The 6,096-nt window shown below is 37.5% G+C and overlaps 1 non-coding gene across 1 annotated transcript; it reads right to left on the bottom strand.

Moving 5' to 3' along the window:
- Nucleotides 1-2,364: 2,364 nt before the first annotated feature.
- Nucleotides 2,365-2,472, bottom strand: LOC148546172 (small nucleolar RNA R71). Its single transcript, XR_015902134.1, has one exon. It is a non-coding gene; the product is annotated as a small nucleolar RNA R71 (small nucleolar RNA).
- Nucleotides 2,473-6,096: the final 3,624 nt, after the last annotated feature.

The raw sequence follows: 6,096 nt of genomic DNA on the forward strand, positions 1-6,096 counted from the left end.
TAATTATATTTTCAAAAATATCTTCAAAAAAAATTATTTTATGTTCTTCAGAATTTTTAAGAAGGAATTCTAGAGTTTCATGAAACATGTTGAATCCTAGCTGGCTGTTAAGCCATGTCTAATCTTTTGGACCGAGGTTTCACTTATTCTCAAGAGAAGAGCTTCTTTGTCTTTCTTAGCAAATTAGCTGTTGAATGTAATGTTCTGCTGAAGCTTGGCTGGCCATTGGCCATGTCTAGTGTTTTGGACCGGAGCTTTTACTGAAAGCTTGGCTGGCTGCTAAGCCATGTCTAATTCATGGACTGGAGCTTTAGACTAACATTGCAAGATTCCTGGAATTCCTATTAAAAATTTTGAAATCCTTATTTTTCTTTTTTCAATTAATTTTTGAAAAATTACAAAAAAAATTAATAAAATCATAAAACCAAAAATAATTTTGTGTTTCTTGTTTGAGTCTTTTGTCAATTTTTAAGTTTAGTGTCAATTGCATGTTTTTATAATTTTCTTGCATTTTTCAAAAACTCATGCATGGTGTTCTTCATGATCTTCAAGTTGTTCTTGGTAAGTCTCCTTGTTTGATCTTTGTATTTTTATGTTTTGTGTCTTTTGTTATTTTTCATATGCATTCTTGCATTCATAGTGCCTATACATGAAAAATTTCTAAGTTTAGTGTCTTGCATGTTTTTCTTTTCTTAAAAATTTTCGAAAATAAGTCTTGATGTTCATCTTGATCTTCAAAGTGTTCTTGGTGTTCATCTTAACATTCATAGTGTTCTTGCATGCATCATGTGTTTTGATCTAAAATTTCCATGCATTGTGTCTTTTTTTTTGTATTTTTCTCTCTCATCATTAAAAATTCAAAAATAAAAAAATATATTTCCCTTTTTCTCTCATAAATTTTCAAAAATTTGAGTTGACTTTTTCAAAACTTTTTAAAATTTAGTTGTTTCTTTTGAGTCAAATCAAATTTTTAATTTAAAAATTCTATCTTTTTCAAATCTTTTTCAAAAATAAAATCTTTTTCAATTTTCTTCTTAATATTTTCGAAAATTTCAAAATTTATTTTCAAAATCTTTTTCTTATTTTGTTTCATAATTTCAAAATCTCTACTAACAATTAATGTGATTGATTCAAAAATTTTTAAGTTTGTTACTTGCCTAGTAAGAAAGGTTCAATCTTTAAATTTTAAATCATATCTTTTTGTTTCTTGTTAGTCAAGTAATTAACTTTAATTTTCAAAATAAAATCTTTTTAAATTTCTTTTTCAAATCTTTTTCAAAATAAGTTTCAATCACATCTTTTTCAAAATCAATTTCAAAATCTTTTCTAACTTCCTATCTTTTCAAAATTTGATTTTCAAATCTTTTTCAATTAATCACTTAACTTCTTGTTTGATTTTTAAAAAGTTTACTATTTCAATCATATATTTTTCAAAACTACCTAACTAATTCTATCTCTAATTTCCGAAAATCCCTTCCCTCTTTTTCAAAATTCCTTTTTAAATTAACTAATTGTTTTAAATTTAATTTAATTTGATTCAATTTTCCTTTCTTAATTTTTGAACTTTAATTTTTATTTTTTATTTTAAATTCAATTTAAAAACAAAAATACTTTTATTTTAATTTATTTAATTTTCGAATTTCTCTTCTCCTCATCTCTTTCTAATTATTTATTCATCTACTAACACTTCTCTTCATCTCAAAATTTGAACCCTCTCTTCCTCTTGGTGTTCGAATTTCTCTTCTCCTATTCCTTTCTTCTTCTACTTACATAAGGAATCTTTATACTGTGACATAGAGGATTCCTCTTCTTTTCTGTTTTCTTCTTTTTCATATGAGCAGGAACAAGAATAAGAACATTCTTGTTGAAGCTAACCCTAAACCTAAAAGGACTCTGAAGAGGAAGCTAAGGGAAGCTAAAGCACAACTCTCTGGAGAAAATCTGACAGAAATTTTAGAAAAAGAAGGAAACATGGCCGAAAATAATAACAATGCAAGGAAGATGCTTGGTGACTTTACTGCACCTAATTCGAATTTACATGGAAGAAGCATCTCAATCCCTGCCATTGGAGCAAACAATTTTGAGCTAAAACCTCAATTAGTTTCTCTGATACAACAGAATTGTAAGTTTTATGGACTTCCATCCGAATATCCCTTTCAGTTCTTAACTGAATTCTTGCAGATCTGTGATACTGTTAAGACCAATGGGGTTGATCCCGAGGTCTACAGGCTTATGCTTTTCCCATTTGCTGTAAGAGACAGAGCTAGAATATGGTTGGACTCTCAACCTAAAGACAGCCTGAACTCTTAGAATAAGGTGGTCACAGCTTTCTTAGCCAAGTTTTTTCCTCCTCAAAAGCTTAGCAAGCTTAGAGTAGATGTTTAAACCATCAGACAGAAGGAAGGTGAATCCCTCTATGAAGCTTGAGAGAGATACAAGGAACTGACCAAAAAGTGTCCTTCTGACATGCTTTCAGAATGGACCATCCTGGATATATTCTATGATGGTCTGTCTGAATTATCAAAGATGTCATTGGACCATTCTGCAGGTGGATCCATTCACCTAAAGAAAATGCCTGCAGAAGCTCAAGAACTTATTGACATGGTTGCAAATAACCAGTTCATGTACACTTCTGAAAGGAATCCTGTGAGTAATGGGACACCTCAGAGGAAGGGAGTTCTTGAAATTGATACTCTGAATGCCATATTGGCTCAGAACAAAATATTGACTCAGCAAGTCAATATGATCTCTCAGAGTGAATAGATTGAAGGAATCATCCAACAGTACCAAAAAGGCCTCTTCTGAAGAAGAAGCTTATGATCCTGAGAACCCTGCAATGGCAGAAGTGAATTACATGGGTGAATCCTATGGAAACATCTATAATTCCTCATGGAGAAATCATCCAAATTTCTCATGGAAGGATCAACAAAAGCCTCAACAAGGCTTTAATAATGGTGGAAGAAACAGGTTTAGCAATAGCAAGCCTTTCCCATCATTCACTCAGCAACAGACAGAGAATTCTGAGCAGAATCCATCTAGCTTAGCAAATATAGTCTCTGATCTATCTAAGGCCACTGTAAGTTTCATGAATGAAACAAGGTCCTCCATTAGAAATTTGGAGGCACAAGTGGACCAGCTGAGTAAAAGGGTCACTAAAACCCCTCCTAGTACTCTCCCAAGCAATACAGAAGAGAATCCAAAAAGAGAGTGCAAGGCCATTACCTTACTTGGTGTGGCCGAACCCAAAGAGGAGGAGGAGGACGTGAATCCTAGTGAGGAAGACCTCATGGGACGTCCAGTGACCAATAAAGAGTTTCCCTTCGAGGAACCAAAGGAATCTGAGGCTCAATTAAAGACCATATAGATTCTATTGAACCTCCTTCTGCCCTTCATGAGCTCTGATGAGTATTCGTCCTCTGAAGAGGATGAAGAGATTACTGAAGAGCAAGTTTCTAAGTACCTTGGTGCAATCGTGAAGCTGAATGCCAAATTATTTGGTAATGAGACTTGGGAAGATGAACCTCCCTTGCTCACCAATGAACTGAATGCATTGGATAGGCAGAAATAACCTCAAAAGAAACAGGATCCTGGCAAATTCTTAATACCCTGTACCATAGGCACCATGACCTTTGAGAAGGCTCTTTGTGACCTGGGGTCAGAAATAAACTTATTGCCACTCTCTGTAATGGAGAAACTTGGGATCTTTGAGGTGCAAGCTGCCAGAATCTCATTTGAGATGGCAGACAACTCAAGAAAACAGGTTTATGGACAAGTAGAGGACGTGTTAGTAAAGGTTGAAGGCCTTTACATCCCTGTTGATTTCATAATCCTAGACACTAGGAAGGAAGAGGATGAATCCATCCTCCTTGGAAGACCCTTCCTAGCCACAGCAAGAGCTGTGATTGATGTGGACAGAGGAGAATTGGTCCTTCAACTGAATAAGGACAACCTTGTGTTTAAGACTCAAGGATCTCCCTCTATAACCATGGAGAGGAAGCATGAAAAGCTTCTCTCACTGCAGAGTCAACCAAAGCCCCCACAATCAAACTCTAAGTTTGGTGTTGGGAGGCCACAACCAAACTCTAAGTTTGGTGTTGAACCCCCACAGTCAAACTCTAAGTTTGGTGTTGGGAGGTCCCAACAAAGCTCTGAACATCTGTGAGGCTCCATGAGAGCTCATTGTCAAGCTATTGACGTTAAAGAAGCACTTATTGGGAGGCAACCTAATGTTATTTAATTATATCTATTTTATTTTCCTTTTGTTATTTCGTGTTTTAGTAGGTTGATAATCATGTGGAGTCACAAAAACTACTGAAAAATCAAAAATAGAATGAAAAACAGCATTAAAAATAGCACACCCTGGAGGAGAGCAGTCTAGCATTTAAACGCCAGAAATAAGCATCTGTCTGGCGTTTAACGCCAGAAACAGGCACCAAGCTGGCGTTTAACGCCAGAAACAAGCATCTGCCTGGCGTTAAATGCCAGAAACAGGTTACATTTGGGCGTTTAATACCAGAAACAAGCAGCAATCTGGCGTTAAACGCCAGGATTGCACAGCAAGGGTATTTTACACTTCTAATTGGAGCAGGGATGTTAAGTCCTTGACCCCACTTGATCTGTGGATCCCACAGGATCCCCTCAGGATCTGTGGACCCCACAGGATCCCCACATCTTCTTCTCTCCTCTTCACACCTTTTCATAACTCTCTTCCCCAAATACCCTTCACCAATCACCTCAATCACTCTTTCCCATCACCTCTTCACCACTCACATCCATCCTCTCTTCCCATAAACCCCACATACCTCCAAAATTCAAACTCTTTTCCCTCCCAACCCCAACCCTAATGGCCGAACCCTAAATCCCATCCCACCCCTATATAAACCCCTCTTTCCTTCTTCATTTTCACACAACACAACCCTCTTTTCTTACCCTTGGCCGAATACACCTTCTTCCTCCATCTCCTCCATTCTTTTTCTTCTTCTCCTTCTTTCTCTCTTCTTTTGATCAGGGACGAGCAAATATTTTAAGTTTGGTGTGGTAAAAGCATAGCTTTTTGTTTTTTCATAACCATTTATGGCACCTAAGGCCAGAGAAACCTCTTGAAAGAGGAAAAGGAAGGCAATTGCTTCCACCTCTGAGTCATGGGAGATGGAGAGATTCATCTCAAAGGTCCATCAATACCACTTCTATGAAGTTGTGGCTAAGAAGAAAGTGATCCCTGAGGTTCCTTTCAAGCTCAAAAAGAATGAGTATCCGGAGATCCGACATGAGATCTGAAGAAGAGGTTGGGAAGTTCTCACCAACCCCATTCAACAAGTCAGGATCTTAATGGTCCAAGAGTTCTATGCAAACGCATGGATCACTAGGAACCATGATCAAAGTGTGAACCCGAATCCAAATCATTGGCTCACCATGGTTCGGGGGAAATACTTAGACTTCAGTCTGAAAAATGTAAGGCTAGCGTTCAACTTGCCAATGGTGGAAGAGAACGCATGCCCCTACACAAGAAGGGTCAACTTTGATCAAAGGTTGGACCAAGTCTTCATAGACATATGTGAGGAAGGAGTTTAATGGAAAATTGACTCAAGAGGCAAGCCGGTTCAATTAAGAAGGCATGACTCAACCCAGTGGCTAGGGGATGGCTAGAGTTCATTCAACGCTCAATCATTCCTACTAGTAACCGGTCTGAAGTTACTATAGACCGGGCCATCATGATCCATAGTTTCATGATTGGAGAGGAGGTGGAAGTTCATGAGATTATACCTCAAGAACTTTACAAGGTGGCTGACAAGTCCTCCACTTGGGCAAGGTTATCCTTTTCTTACCTCATATGCCACCTCTGCAATTCGGCTGGAATTGACATAGAGGGAGACATCCTCATTGAAGAGGCCAAGCCCATCACTAAGAAAAGGATGGAGCAAATAAGAGATCATGGACCTCAACAAGAGCATGAGGAAATTCCCCACCATGAAATCCCTGAGATGCCCCAAGGGATGCACCTTCCTCCACAAAGCTATTGGGAGCAAATCAACACCTCCCTAGGAGAATTAAGTTCCAACATGGGACAACTAAGGGTGGAGCATCAAGAGCACTCCA

The sequence above is a fragment of the Arachis ipaensis genome, chromosome B9 (assembly GCF_059453495.1).
Source record: "Arachis ipaensis isolate K30076 ecotype BB chromosome B9, ASM5945349v1, whole genome shotgun sequence".
In the NCBI taxonomy this organism is placed as follows: domain Eukaryota; kingdom Viridiplantae; phylum Streptophyta; class Magnoliopsida; order Fabales; family Fabaceae; genus Arachis; species Arachis ipaensis.